Source organism: Macaca thibetana, chromosome 9 (assembly GCF_024542745.1).
Source record: "Macaca thibetana thibetana isolate TM-01 chromosome 9, ASM2454274v1, whole genome shotgun sequence".
Classification (NCBI taxonomy): domain Eukaryota; kingdom Metazoa; phylum Chordata; class Mammalia; order Primates; family Cercopithecidae; genus Macaca; species Macaca thibetana.
In genome coordinates this window covers 31340921-31356698 of record NC_065586.1, presented here as the reverse complement: position 1 = coordinate 31356698, position 15778 = coordinate 31340921, and the positions used below count along the sequence as shown (strand labels likewise).

General features: G+C 45.8%; 1 long non-coding RNA gene across 1 annotated transcript; it reads left to right on the top strand.

The window, feature by feature from the left end:
• The first annotated feature begins 6230 nt into the window (after window positions 1–6230).
• Window positions 6231–11245, top strand: LOC126963367 (uncharacterized). The gene is made up of 3 exons (XR_007729045.1): window positions 6231–6360; window positions 10335–10419; window positions 11078–11245. It is a non-coding gene; the product is annotated as an uncharacterized LOC126963367 (long non-coding RNA).
• Window positions 11246–15778: the final 4533 nt, after the last annotated feature.

Genomic DNA, 15778 nt, shown 5'->3' with positions numbered 1-15778 from the left:
TGGCGCCAAGAGATTTGAAATTGTTTGAAGCAGGGGAGAGGCCTAATCTGATTTTTGTGTTGGAAAGATATTTCTGGTAACAGTGCGGAGGCTGGATGAGTCACTTGGAGAAAAAGAGACCATATTCCAGTGGACACTTTCAGCAGGTGGTGAGGGTGAGTTTGGGTCAAAGAGGCCTCTTCCCAAGATTCCAAGAAAGACTAGCTCTGGCCTTGGGGAAAGGCAGATGACTGTAAGGAAATGCAGGAAGTGGTGTCTGATCCTTGGGGAGGTTACAGGGGGCAGTTTCACTCCACCACCCCAGCCCTTTGGTCCTCAGAGTCTCCCATCGGCACCCACTGCTGGGGGTGACCGGTGGTGGCAGGATACCGCCTTCACAGCTCCCTTAAAGAAACCTGTTATTCATGATCTAGTAAATCCTGGGACTGGCCAGTGGGGGGCGTTGGCCTTTCTTGTGTTTGCTTCATAGGGGCCCTCAGGCTTTGCATGACCTTCCACTTCCCGAGGTGGGGAATACCGCAGGAAGCAGGCGCTGGGGTGATTTGGGGCCAGGAGGGGGTGTTTGACCCGGAGAGAAAGCTGGTCACAGGTTCTGGGGAAGCTTCCAGGGGGTGAGAGCCAGCTGGGGTGGGGCATGACTGCTGAACATCTCTTGGGTCAAATAATCGGTTTTAAAATGCAATTAAAGAGACAGGGGCACATCCTGGTTAAGGGCAGGGACTTTGCAGCCAGACCGGGGGTTTGAATCCTGGCCCTGCTGCTTCCTTGCTGTGTGCTTAAGTCACTTAATTTTGTGTGCCTTGGTCTTCTCATCTGTAACATGGGGGCCATCAGGATACCCACTCTGTAGGTTTGTTGTGAGGATGAAATGAGTTCATGCATCCACAGCATTTAGTGCTGTGAAAGCATCTGCCTCACTGCAGACGGGGGTTGCCTGAGCTCTCAGGAAGTCAGTCCACCCAGGCACGCCCTGGCCAGAGGCTCTTCCTTCCCTCCTCCAATGTAGGCAGCAGCTGCACCCAGGAGGCCATCCTTCTCTCCCCCCACTTCCTGCAGATGCCAGGACAAACAGGTGCCCAGACACACCCAATTAGAGTGCAAGGGGAGGCCCCTGCCCAGAGCCCTCGCTGCCCAGACTGTCCAACTGGACCCGAACCCCACCCCCACCAGATCAGCCCTAGCCTGGAACTTCAAAGTGGTTTTATTTTGTTCCTTTTGCATTTGGATTCCAGGAATATTTAATGGGGTGTGTTAGAGCAAAACAGCCATAACTTGCAGGCAGCCTTTCTCTCCAGATTAAACAGGTGCATAATCCCTCTTTAGCCAAGCTAAAGAGGCTGCAGCAGCTGGGGGCTCTCCATCTCTGTGGGCTCCTGCAGGGGCACTTGCCTCCTGTCTCTGGTTCTCCCCAAATGCTCCTCTGTGCAGGTCCTCCCTGGCACCCCCAGTTGTCCTGGGCCACTGCAAACACCACACTCCCTCACCACACTGAGCAAACTCACTTTGGTTGTGAGAGCCTGAGGTTAAAATAAAAAGCACTTCCCTGTTGGCACTGCTTTGGCTGCATGCACGTGATTTCATGGGGGAATGTGTTAAGCCCAGTGGGAGCCGGGCTGGGGACAGGTGTGTGGAGCCATCTAGGTGAGCTCTCCCTGCACCCCCTCCCCTCCGAGGTGGCTCCCGGGTTAGGGAATGTTCCTGCATCTCCGCAGGGACCATCTGGTGGAAAACCAGCCCAGCCCCACCCAAGAGGGGCAACCGTGAGACCTTGAAGGCCTTCTGCCCTGGTGTGGGCTGGGCGGCTCTCCTGGCCGAGTGCGTGTTCTTTGCCAGCCTCTCTCTTCTGGAAGTTTCACAATCATGCTCTAATGGAAACAGCATGGTTAGAGAGGCTGGTGGCCCCTGGGATTGTGGCCGAGCAGTGATGGATGGGCCTGAGGATGGAGCGGTGGCCCACGTGGTCGCACCTCCTGCTTGGCTCCAAAACGGAGCTGTTAGTACAGCCTGACTTGGATCATTTATCTCCAAGTCCCAGGGGATTTTTAAACAGCTGTGGAGCCGACCTTTTCCAGAGGGATCATGGTTCTGGCTTGTGGTAAGAAAAACACATACTGCCTGCACCCCAAAACCCAGACCCGGATTCCTGGAGCAGCAGGCCCTCCATGCACCCCAGGATGCTCCCATTCTGAACCTCCTGCCCAGTGTCTGTGCCATTCAAGTGGGTGCAGGGCTCAAACTCGGCACATATGGAGGTAGAAGGCATTTTTCTCTTTCCCTCCTCTCCACTGCTTCATTTCTGTTAATCACCCAGGGGAGTAGGGCTTGGCAGCAACACCTGGGCCTATCCACACCATCCCACTGGCCAGGCAGCATTTTTCTTTCCACAGATGCAAAATCATTTTCTGTTCTTTCCCTGCCCCGTCCGTGTCCCATGTCCCTATCTCACCTCCCGCTTCCTCCCCTGCCTTATTTTCTGCTTTCCTTCCCGGGAGGTCTTATTCCTGGGATGGCAGGAGTCCATCTGGGGTAGGTGCCCAGTCCCCAGTGCTGGCCTGAAGAAGACAAGTGCAGAGTGCACCGGCTGTGAGAGCAGCCCCCGTGCCTGTCCCTCTGCAGCGAGCAGGGGCACGTGGTGGCCTCCTCCTTGGTGTCCTTCTGCGACCTGCTGGAAGCCCAGCATGACCCTCAAGCACCTCATGGAGAGAGTTGGGGGGAGGAGAGGCTGGGTAGGAGCAGGGACAGGGCCTGGCACTGCAGAGAGGTGGGAGGTGGGCCTTGCTCACTCCGGCTGGGAGGCCCTGGGTTCCCAGAGGAAACCGAGTGGGGCGAGGGTGGGCACAAAGTTCATAGTGAGAGAGACACAGATACAGGTGCCAATAGATGGCAACAAAACAAAGATACTCAGAGGAGGAGAGAGTCCAAGTACATGAACATCAACGCATCAGTAGGTGATCACCACTGAGCCATAATGGCCAGAGGGGAGCTGAGAGGGAAGCGGGAGAGCAGACACACGGGGATGGGGTGGGAGCCGCAGAGAGACTCAGTGGGAGGGAGGAAGAGGGCAGAGGCTCCAGGGCCCCACACCCCCTGCCCGGCACCCCAGAGCCAACCTCACCACTGCCTGATGGGCTGGAATCTGGGGAGGGACCTGGAAGCTAGGAACCCCCCAACACACACACACACACACACACACACACACACACACACACACACACACACACCCCAACTTCCAGAAATGCCAACTCAAGTTGGAGCCAAGGGAACAATGCCTTCCCCATCCACCCTGCCCACCTCAGGGCCCACCTGCAGAGAGGGGGCTCTTGGAGCTCGCGTGGCCACCTGGGCCTCCCAAGCAATTGTGTCCAAGTGAGCAGGAAGATTCTAGAGTTCAGTAGATTCAGTTAAGGGCTCCCAGCATGAAGACCGTGGCCTTCAGAAGATTCCTTGCTCTTCCTGCTGGGTCTGGATCCAGGTTGGGGGCACAGGGGCCTCTGGTGGACAGAGGACCTCAGGAAATCAGGACTGGCCTGGGGTTGTCCCAGCTGTGTCTGTGAAACTGGAGTGGTTTACCCCAGTAGGAGTTATGGAACCCAGTTGGGGATTCACTTCCGCATTGGCTTCCAAGCTGTCTCTACAAGGAGAAAATTTCAATATTTCAATCTTGGGCCTGTCAGCCCAGGTGTGATCTCCAAGGACAGCATAAGCAGTCTTCTTGGGGACACAGTACCCCTTGCTGGGACTTCCCCAGTCACCTCCTCAACTGAGTAACAGCCCTGGTGGGGCCCAGCTGCTCCCCTCCCCTTGGCCTCCATCTCCATTCTTTCTCTGCCCCCTCCTTGTCCCATGTCCCTGTGTCCCCTCCCTCTTCCTCCCTGCCTGTTTTTCTGTGTTTCTTCCCTGGGATGCCTTGCTCAAGGGAGGGCAGGATTCGGATCTGGGGTAGGTGCCCAGCCCTCAGTGCTGGCCTGAAGGAGACAAGTACAGAGCCTGCAGGGTCTGGATATGCAAAGAGAGGACCCAGAACTTACCTCCTTGCACATTTACACACACACACACACTTATAATCACTGTGCAATCATAATCACATTACAGAACATTTAGAAAAAAAGAGGAAAAAAATCTCCCCGTCCCACCTAACAGAGCTGCTGCAACTATTTCCCTTTTCATATATAAATGCAATTTTAAACACAGTAGGAGTTTTATTCTCTATAAAATTGTCTGCCTTGTTTGTCTCTCTTAGAATGAAAAGACTTCATAAGAATTTTAGATGTGGTTTATAGTCTTAACAGTTATCATTTAAAATGAGAGATTGATATTCTAGGAAATCAATGTGCCCTTGATAATAGTCCCCCATTTTGTTTTGGACATTTAGGTGGTTGCTGTTTTGTTGTTGTTGTTGTTGTTGTTGTTTTGCTGGCCCACACGGTTTTGCATTGGAGCTTCTATCATATTTCAAATTTGTCTCTGGGACAGATGAACTGCAAGTTTCTTGAGTCCTAACATGAGGCCAGCGCCACCAATGGGGACCTCCATCTTTCAGCCCTCTGCCATCAGCCACAAGGGAAAGTGGTTCAGACAGTGTGGGTGAAGCAGTGTCGATCCACCCCATTGCTGGGTCAGCTCAGCCCCTTCCTAGATGAAGGATGCCACAGTCATTATGTTGTTGCAGCTTCTAAGTCATTGGGTTAACCGCGGAAGTAAAGCAAGTAATAGGCAAACCATTCTCAGTTGGCTGAGCTTTGGTGATGTGGCCTCAGCTGGGGCTACTGAGATGGTTTTTAGGGGACATTTGTGGGGCTTTTTCAGTTATTTATTTACGTTTTATTTTAGATTCCAGGGTACATGTTACATGAGTATACTGTGCAATGCTGAGGTTTGAGCTTCTAATGATCTTGTTGCCCAAGAAGTCAACATAGTACCTGACAAGTATATTTTCAACCCTTGTCCCGCTCCCTCCATCCAAGGCTTCTGAAATGTACCAGGTGCCTCTCCAGGTGAACCACCTGCCTACTTTTCCCCCAGTTCTTAAACAGCAAGCAAAATTACAATGACAAAGGTACAAGCACAACATCTAACCCTTCCTTGAGTCTCATATTTTGTATGGCTCCTGTACTTATGCAAGTTAATAAATTTGCATGCCTTTTTTTCCCTGTTAATCTGCCTATTGTCAGTACATTTCAGTGACTTGAATCTTCAGAGGGAGAAGTGGCAAGAATTTATTACTCCTCGTTTGCCTGATACTCTAGGATCCCACATAAATATTTTGATGGGGCTCAGAAAACAATACCCCAAACTGTGGTGCTTTGGGCTACAGAGCCCTTTGAACTAAGGGAAATCAAAAGGCCTTAGACTCAAACCTCAGAGCCAAGGATTTTCTAACCTTCCTCCCCTAAGCATAGGGAGGGACTCTCTCTCTCTCTGGAAGTTCCCTTATCTGACTGAGAAAATCTTCTTCCAAAAGAAATACAATTGTCTCAAAATCCCCTCCCTAGAAATCTCATCAAATAACCAGGAAAGAGTGACCACAAGAGAAAATACCTAAAGTCATCACACCCAGATAGATATTTCATCTGTTCTTCTGAGGGAAACTCCTGGAAGACTTTATCTGCATAATAAGACAACCTCTGTTCATAGTGCACTTCTGCCCCTCACCTTCCCACCACCTCCCCAGAGCTCAGAGGAACACTGTCCCAGGCCTTTGTCTGCTCTTTGGGCTCATTCAATTCCCTTACAAATCATTTACTATTCCTCAAAATTGCCTACATCCCCTTTCTTCCCTCTTCCCTATGAAGAGGGTAGTTAAGCCTCAACCATCTGACCCTTCCCTTGAGACTCATATTTTGTACAGCTCCTGTGCTTCTGCACATTAATAAATATGTATGCCTTTTTTCTGTTAATCTGTCTATTGTCTGTTTATTTTAGTAGATTAAACCCTCAGAGGGGAGGGAAAATTCTCTTTACTCCTACAGTTCCCACCAGCAGCAGTGAGGGCACAGGGTCAGGTATGGGTGCTGGCTGTGCTGTGTGCCCCACTGTAAGGCATTTCTCAGCTCCACATCTTTCACTTTAATTGAATTTAAACCCATAAGGATTTAAACTCCAAGCAATGTTTGCCAATGTGGAACATTTGAAAATGACACCACAATCTAACAACAGAGGACACCCTGTGTCAAAATAATAGCATAGAAACATTTTACTGATGTAACATGCTATTTGTAATGCCTATTTGTGGGGAAAGCATAATCTGATTTTTAAATGAAAAATTACACACATACGCATACACACACAAGCCTGGAAAACTAAAAATATACAATTAAATGTTAACTGTTTTTTTCTGGATGGTGAAGGGATGGCTAATGGGTGAGTTTTTTTGTTCTCTTTTTGCTTCACTGTATTTTCTACTTCACTATAATTAGCCTATATTTGTTGTATAATTGTTTAAAAGATGTTCTTTACAGTACAATAATATCCTTCATCTACATTTTTTCACTCTCTTTCATAAATACGATTGTATTTGATACCACAGTAACACAGGAATAAGGCCAGAACAGTATATATCCTTGTGCTTCATTTTGTAGATGATGAAAGGGAGGCTCAGGGAGTTGTCATGCCTGCCCATGGTCACCCAGCCTGTGGCTGGAGGAGCTGAAGTCAGGCCAGGACTACTGATGCCTGGTTCAGGACTTGCCATGGCACCACGCTCCTTTGGGTGTAATTCTCACCCTCCAGACCCTCAGCTCACTGGCTCCAACAGCCATCCCTTAGACAAATACCACTTGAAAGAAACAGCAGTTTCCTAATTTCTCTAATATTGACAAGACATCTGAAAACACATCTGACTGTTTCACTGCCCCACCTAGAACCTTCAGGGGCTCTTCCCGACTCCAGGGCAGGGGTTCTCAACTTTGGACATTCCAAGCTGGATAATTCTTTGTTGCTGGGGGCAGTCCTGTGCATTGTAAGATGTTTAGCAAGATCTCTGGCCTCTTTCCACTCGATGCCTTGGTCCTTACCTACACACCCAATTGCATCAGCCAAAAGTGTCTGATGCATTTTCTGATGCAATGTCTCTAGACAAAATCTCACCGTATTGGAACCAGCCAAAACTCTTGGGGCTTCCATCCTAGCCTGTGGTTACTCCCACAGCATCTTCCCCAGGCCCTGTCTCACATCTGTTTGCTATATTTCTCCTTGACCCTCCAGCCCCTGTGCCAGCACTTCACAAAGTGTGTGGAAATCACCCAATATCTTCTTTGTCTCCTCAACAGAGTGTGAGCTCTTGAGAGCAGGGACTGTGTAATTCTCAGCTTCGAATCCCTCATGGCCTGGTCAGGGGACACTGTATCTACTGTAAATCCTTCACAGATACCTGGGCTGGAAGGAAGGAGCAAAGGAGGAAAGGAAAGAGGGAAGGAGAGACAGTTACTTAATATGGTACAGTAATTTAAGGATATTTTCATGATCCAGTGATCTAGTTTCATATATTTCTTTTGAAAGGTGTGTTTATGCATGGCCAAGTCTTTTTTCCTTTGAATTACAAGGGGTCTATTAAAGGGAGCCACAGCCAGATTTGTCTCCACCAACCAGGGAAATGAAGAGAGTGGATGATCTTGTAGCAGCAGCAGCAGCAGCAACAGCAGGGGCCATGGCAATGTAACAGTTAATAACAGCGTACTTCCCAGGCCCCTCCCTCTTTAAGCCTGTTTCCAAACTTTAAAATGAGAATAAAAAAAAAAAATGCCCATTTTCGAGTTTTTTTTTTTTTTTTTTTTTTGAGACGGAGTCTCGCTCTGTCACCCAGGCTGGAGTGCAGTGGCCGGATCTCAGCTCACTGCAAGCTCCGCCTCCCGGGTTTACGCCATTCTCCGGCCTCAGCCTCCCGAGTAGCTGGGACTACAGGGGCCCACCACCTCGCCCCGCTAGTTTTTTGTATTTCTTAATAGAGACGGGGTTTCACCGTGTTAGCCAGGATGGTCTCGATCTCCTGACCTCGTGATCCGCCCGTCTCGGCCTCCCAAAGTGCTGGGATTACAGGCTTGAGCCACCGCGCCCGGCCCATTTTCGAGTTATTAAACTGGTACATGTGGCTCACCCAGGACAGTCCTGGGTATGTAAAACGTTCAGCCCAGGTTAATTGAATCCAAGTCAAAATCTGAACACTAACGCCTGTCCAGCAGCCCTGAAAAACGGGCCACCATCTAACCAGCTAACCAGCCACTGAGGGATTGCATTTCTGCATTTCTCTACCCAAAGGCAGAAGCAAAGGAGGCAAATACATCCAGCGTCCTTCCAGAAAGGAGCTGCCAGGCCCTCTTCTCTTATTGCTTTATTTTGCTACAACCCTTAGTGGCTGCTTTTCTTGAATTGACATCTTTAATATCTCAGGGGTGTTTCGTTATTTTCTACCTGTTTCTTCCCTTGGTTATTCTTTGGTTCATTCAGGGCTTTCTCCCAGGTGACCGGATCCTTCCTGCCCCGGGGTGTGTTGGGTTGACTTGGGCCATGGGGTGACTGAAGCTACATGTCAGGAACAAGATCTCCCACAGTGGCACCACACAGGTGGCATTTCGTTCTGGTAGCTACTGCTCCTCCTCTGATTCTGGGGTTTGGTTCTGAGGAAGCGGCAGTAATGGTAGCAGCCACAGAAGCCCCTCCGTCCAGCAGGGCGTCAGTGATACCTCTGGGTTCCTTTCCCTCCGGGAATGCTGCCGCTGCTGCTGCCATGGGTCTGAAATCACCAGCGTGGAGTCCAAAGACATAAACATGAAATTTCCTGACTGTAACACTGCAGGATGCTCGTGAGGAGACTGGCCCAGAAAAAAATATACAAGGTTTCAGCATCTGAAAAAGCTGTGCTTCCTCTGAATGAGGGGTTTGTTTTTGTCCTGTGGACAGGAAGGCTCTGGCAACTATTTTCCTCATTGCTTATGCTGCTAGGTAACTTAGAGTCAAAATCGAGTGCCGCCTCTCTGCACGTGAGCCATATCATTGGGTATGCATTCCTGTGAGGTCATCTAACCATTATTTTCCTATTCATGTTCCGCTTCCATTTCTCAATGTTTTTCTTGTTATTATTCTGAACAAAATCTGCTTACGTGAAGTTCACAGAATCGTTTCCCAACAATCAGTAACCTGGGAAACGAGCATCCCTCTGCCCCATTGTCTCCACGCCATAGTTGAAGGTTGCAGGATTCAGCAGCCCAAACAGCTAGGATTGCTTGTGCTGTGTTTTCTATGTTCGTTTAAAATCCTGCCTGTGATTTGTTTTCTTTCAGTCCCAAGTGAGGCTGTGCTAGTTTTCATAGCACTTTACAGGGCTCAACACCAGGTGGTAAAAAATTCAAGTGGATCCATGGGCCAGGTACATTTCTGTTAAGACAAATGGTTTTTAAAGGAAATCATGTGAGTCTTCTCATAGCCCTTTCTTAAGGCCCTCCCTCCCTTTCCTCCTTCCTTCCTTCCCTTCTTCCTTCCTTTCCTTCCATCCCCTGCTAATTTTGGGGCAGAGAAGAACTGAGATCCCACTAATAATGAGCAGTTGTTGAAATTCTGGGAAACGCTGGGGATTGCACACTGCTTTATCTTCTAGAAGCCTCCAGGAGGCTGCTTGTATTCATTCTCATTTCCTGTTCTTACCCTATTTTTGGCATCTTCCTCTTTTTGCTTCTGAGACCCTCCTTCTCTGGTTTGGGGTTACCTTTGGGGCTCCCAGACCTCTAGCCTGGGTACTTCCCAGGACTGAACTCCACTGTTCTTCCCTACCTGGGCTACTTCAATTGTCACTACCCTTATGCAAATCAGCCTAACAAAGATGGTTCTTGGTGTTAAATTTGCCCACTTTTTTTCCCAATGGTGGCCTGATTACCCTAGGTTCCTGTCTGCTGTTGCCCCTCTGTCTACCACAGACTCTAAACACTCTCCATTCATTGATGCCATAAGTGATTAATCTCTGGCTCGTTTCCTCTCATCTCCCTCCGAGTGTGTGCAGTACCCATTCATCAAGATGCCCAGATAACTGAAGCAATCCACCTTCATTCGGGCCATGCTCTGGGCTGTGACGCCAGCCTGGCGATCTGCAGTGCTCAATGTGATTACGCTTTCTTAGTGAATCCCTGGGGCTCTTCAGCCTCCTGCAGAACCACATCACCTTGAATGGCTTTTCTATAAATGCCTCCCCTTCCTCCCCATTAAGTCCTTCTATGGATTTTAATCTTAGGCTGGCTTTAGCAATACAGACAGTTCTGACTTACATTTTTTGACATTACAATGGTGCAAAAACAATATGCATTCAGTAGAAATTGTACTTTAAATTTTGACTTTTCATCTTTTCCCAGGCTAGCAATATGTGGCACGGTACTCTCTCTTGATGCTGGGCAGTGGCGGCAAGCACAGTTCCCAGTTAGCCATGCGATCATCAGGGTAAATGACCAATACTGTGTTCTACAATGTACTGTATTCAATAAATTATATGAGATATTCAACACTTTCTTATAAAATAAGCTTTGTGTTACATGACTTTGCCCAACTGTGGGCTAATGGAAGTGTTCTGAGCATGTTTAAGATAGGCTAGGCTAAGCTATGATGTTCAGTAGGTTAGATGTACTAAATGCATTTTCTACTTAGAGTGTTTTCAACTTGTGATGGGTTTATCATGAGGTGACCCCACTGTAAGTGGAAGAGCATCTGTAGCCTTACCATGACCCTGAGAGGAATTGTTGTCATTGAAGAAGTAGGCAGACAGGATGCGCTTAAACTGTGGTTTTAGGGAGTTGAGTTGGCTATTAGAAAGAAAATTTTTCTCTGAAGCTTGGAGAAACTGAAATATACTACTAACAAGGGTGGTGGTATCTTTTTAAGAAAACTCTAGGGAAAGGGGATAAAGCAGGTCTCTTTTGAGAGACTGCCATTAGAGAATTGAATGGCCTCTTCCCTGCCTTCCCCAACGCAAGGAAAATTCTTAGAACTGGAATAGAGCTGAGCAATCATCTATTTCAACCTCCCTCTCAATGCCAATCTTGGGATATCTTTACCTATCATGTATCCTTCCTAATTATTCATGTATTCACTCATTTCACAGATATGTGTGACTCAGGACACCATGTTGTCAGATCTTCACTATCCTAAGCACAATGTAACAACCCCTAATGGCTAAGTAATGGTCCGGTAACATGGAGGAATGAAAAAGTTGTGTAAATGGCATCAAGATTGTTTTAAGATTATCAAGCTAATAGAAGCAATAAACATCACCAGTTGTCTTAGGATTTATTCTGCAAGGGAGGATTTGCACTTAAAGGGACATAATCTCTTCCAACTAATACCAATTAACAATAGTAATGAAACAAACAGGCATAATTTCTACCACCAGAAAACTCACATGTGTAGTTTTTAAAATGTACACTATGCAGTAAAAGATACGAAATCAAGTATTAGACTAGGTATGTAAAATGAGAAATATTTTTCTCCAGAGACCCAGAGAACTTGAGGTAGTCATTGTCCTCGAAGCCCTTTGCACATCAAGATATGCAAGTTCAACTGTTTCACTTGGAATTCAAGTCTTCCAAAATATGGTCCCAGCTTTATCTGCTACTAAAGATCTGCATTCAACCTTTCAATGTCCTTAACACTGATATGATTATGATGTCTCACCTCTATCCTCCATAAATATAAAAGAGCATCAAAAGCACAATCAACAAAAATGACACTAGACAAATGGGACTATGTTGAACTAAATAGCTTCTGCATCTGCACAGCAAAGGTAACAATCAACAGTGTGAAGAGACGGCCTGGTGAATTGGAGAAAATATTTGCAAACTATTAATGTGACAAAGGACTAATATCCAGAATGTACGAGGAACTCAAACAACTCAACAGTTGAAAAAAAAACCCATATAATCCCATTAAAAAGTGAGCAAAGGACATGAATAGACATTTCTCAGAAGAAGACATACAAATGGCCAACAGGTATATGAAAAATGCTGAACATCACTAATCATCAGGGAAATGCAAATTGAAATCCACAATGAGACATTTTCTTACCCCGGTTAGAATGGCTACTATTAAAAAGACAAAAAAAAAAAAAACCAAAAAAACAAAAAACAGTAACAGATGCTGGCAAGGATCTGTTGGTGAGAATGTAAATTAGTACAGCTATTATGGAAAACAGTATGTAGATTTCTCAAAAAACTAACAATAGAACTACCATGTGACCCAGCAATCCCACTATGGGGTATTTATCTAAAAGAAAGAATTCAGTACATCACAGGCATACCTCTGCTCTCAGTTTATGACAGCATTATTCACAGTAGCAAACAGAGGGGATCAACCTAAGTGTCCATCAATGGACAAATGGATTAAAACTGTGATATAAACACACAAATAGAATACTATTTGGCCATAAAAAAGGAATAAAATCATATCATTTGTAGCAACATGGATGGAACTGGAAGTCATTATGTTAAGTGAAATAAACCTGTCAGAGAAAGACAAATATTGCACGTTCTCACTCATATATGGAAGCTAAAAAAAGTTGATTTTATGGAGGTAGAGAGGAGAACGATAGATAACAGATGCTGGGAAGGTATGCTGGTGGGGAAGGGGATTAAGAGAGCTTAGTTGATGGGTACATATAGTTAGATCGGAGGAATAAGTTCTAATGTTCTATACCACAGTGGGGTGACTACAGTTGATAACAATGTATTGTATATTTCAAAATAGCCAGAAGAGAGAACTTGAAATGTTCCCAGCACATAAAAATGATAAATACTTGAGGTAATGTCTACCCTAAATACCCTGACTTGATCATTCCACATTCCATACATGTAACAAAATATCATGTATACTTCATAAATATGTACAAATACGTGTATCAATTGAAAAAAGGAAAAAAAAACCCCATAAACGTAAGGAAGTCCAACTGTGTTCTGATTTTGCCCATAGTGTTTTCTTGATACATTTTTAAAACATCACATAATATAATCAAAATATTTTGTTAAATGAGCATTGTCCCCTATAACCCTCCACTTGGTCCAGTCTGATTTCTATCCCAAGCTCAAGACTTTGTGAACTCTTGGGCTTTCTTCATGCCTAGAACCTCTCTTTCTGTCTCTCTCTTTTTCTACTCTGGAAATATACCTCCTAACTTTTACTTAAGGCCTTGATCAATTTCCAGACCAGCATCCACCACCAAGACCCTTCCCCAACAAGGATGCCTCCATTGATTACTCCTATAGGGAAAGCTCTGTGATCTCCTGGAGAAAGTAGTGTACACATCTCTTAATAACACACCAATGGCTGGGCATGGTGGCTCACGCCTGTAATCCCAGCACTTTGGGAGGCCAAGGTGGGTGGATCACCAGGTCAGGAGTTCGAGACCAGCCTGACCAACGTGGTGGAACCCCGTCTCTACTAAAAATACAAAAATTAGCTGGGCGTGGTGGTGGGCAACTGTAATCCCAGCCACTCAGGAGGCTGAGGCCAGAGAATCACTTGAACCTGGGAGGTGGAGGTTGCAGTGAGTCGAGATCATGCCATTGCACTCCAGCCTAGGCGACAGTGTGAGATTCTGTCTCATAAAATAATAATAGTAATAATAATACTAATAACATACCACCTTGTGACATACCTCACGTTGTTACTTCATGCTTGAATTTCATTTCTTAAGTGTTCCTGTGCTGTTTTTCCAATGAGCCTGTGGGTTTTTGAGGGCAGGACTTAGGTCTTACGTTTCTGAGTCTCTCCTCTTGGTGCTTCCAGATACATAAACAACACTCACATTCCTACAATGCCTATTTCTTAAGTTAGTACTTCCCAATTTGAGGAACAAAGTGATTCATGTTAGAAGAAAAAATTATCTGAATCTTTGAGATTATACCCCACTTTTGAAATATTGCACCAAAAGTTGGTGATTACTTGGGTGCCAGTGGAATGGCAAATTAAAATGCATGATCAAGTACTGATTAACATTAAAGAGAAAATACAAAAATTAAACGTCTCAAAAACTATTAGACCCTCAACAATATATTTCCAACCCTTTCTTCCATCCTATACCTGCTCCCCACCACTCCCTTCCACTGTAATCCAACTTTGAGAGACACTGAGCTAAGTCTTGAGAGCTATTATTAAAATATCAAAATAACTCACCTGTGAATGCCTTAGTTCCAGTAATCTCATTAGATCAGTCAGCCATCCCTTAGTGGTGCACCAGGAGGGGAGACACAGGTCAGTTGCATTTTTATGGCAATGAGAGGCAGGTTGGAAAAGTCTAGAGCTTTAGATCCTGACTGTTTCTAGGACAGCTTCTGCAGGTCAAGCTTTTCTGCATCAGGTCAAGAATCGCAGGAAAACCATCAAGCATGGTGGGAGTTTTGAGAAAGAGGAGGTGGTTACTGATACCAGATGCTGCAGACAAGCAACATAAACATGAGAAATTGGACGTACTCTGCAAGGCACTGCCTGTCAGGAGAGCAGCATCAAGAAAATGGGAAGAAGAAATGGAGCAAGATAGCAGCAGCAGATTGGGCATGAAGTAGGAGGTGAGAAAATAGGGATAGTGAGTAGAAGGGAAGGGCAGAAGTTGAAGAGGGACAGAGATGAAAGAAAGTCTTTGCTTATTCAGTTTTTGGGCAGGAAGACGAGCATATGTGTCGCTGAAATGACTGAAGATTCTAGAGAAGTGGTGGAAGTGATGGAACAAGAGTCGCCAGGTGGGGCTGAACCAAGGGTGCAGAAGGAATTAGCCACAGGCAGGAGGAGGGAAATTCTATTAAAAGCACACACACACACACACACACACAAACAACAACAACAACAAAAAACAAACAAACAAACAAACAAAACAAGAGCATGGCTGGGCCCCAGGACCACCTGGACCCAGGACTTTTCTCTTCACATCTGTTTCACTCCAATCTCAGCCCCTGCAGGTCCTAGTTTCTTCAGCCTGGTGGAGAAACAAGGCTGCCATCAATTCCCAAATGTTTATCTTCACAGGTACAGCCATGGGAGAAAGGCTGCACCAACCTTCTTGGCCTCAAATCAAAAATTCTAGAGAAAGGCTGTCACTGGTCCATCTTGAGTATGTATTTATTTGCTTGTTTGTAGATTTTAATTGAACATTCATTACTTTCAATTTTCCAGCTTTATTTTTTCAAATAAATTTTATTGTGCATATTTGATGTTTACTACATAAGGTTATGGGATGCATTTGATAGTAAAATCATTACTATAGTAAAGAAAAGTAACATTTCTCTCATCTTGAGTATTTTAGGAGCCCAATCATGGGTCAGTGAATTCTGGCTAATTCTGGCTGTGGACAGGAGGTCCTATGTAAGCACATGTCAGCATCCATGGATGCCTCACAAATGGAGTGGAAGGAGAGGCAGTTTTCATTGAAGAGGGAGGGTATGGTCAACAGATAGGTATCCATCCACAAATTTAGTCTGGAGGTGGAGAGTTCAGGAAATCTGAGAGGTTCATATCTTAAGTATTTTTTTGTTTGGTTGGTTGGTTTTGGTTGTTGTTGCTATTGGTGAAGTTAGGGTCTCCCAGGAATTAGGGGATAGATGATGATTCGGGCTACAAAAGGTTTGGAACTCTATCATGTGAAATGAGAACACCAACATAAGGACTGGGCAATGTTGAGAAGCAGCAGACGGTAGAAGGCGTAACTGTGTCACAGGATCCACCCAGACTTATTCACGTAATGAATGTTATTGATGGCTATCTCTAGTATCACCCAGCATCCTGGACATAGTAGCGTGAAAACATAGTTGGGTTGATCCAA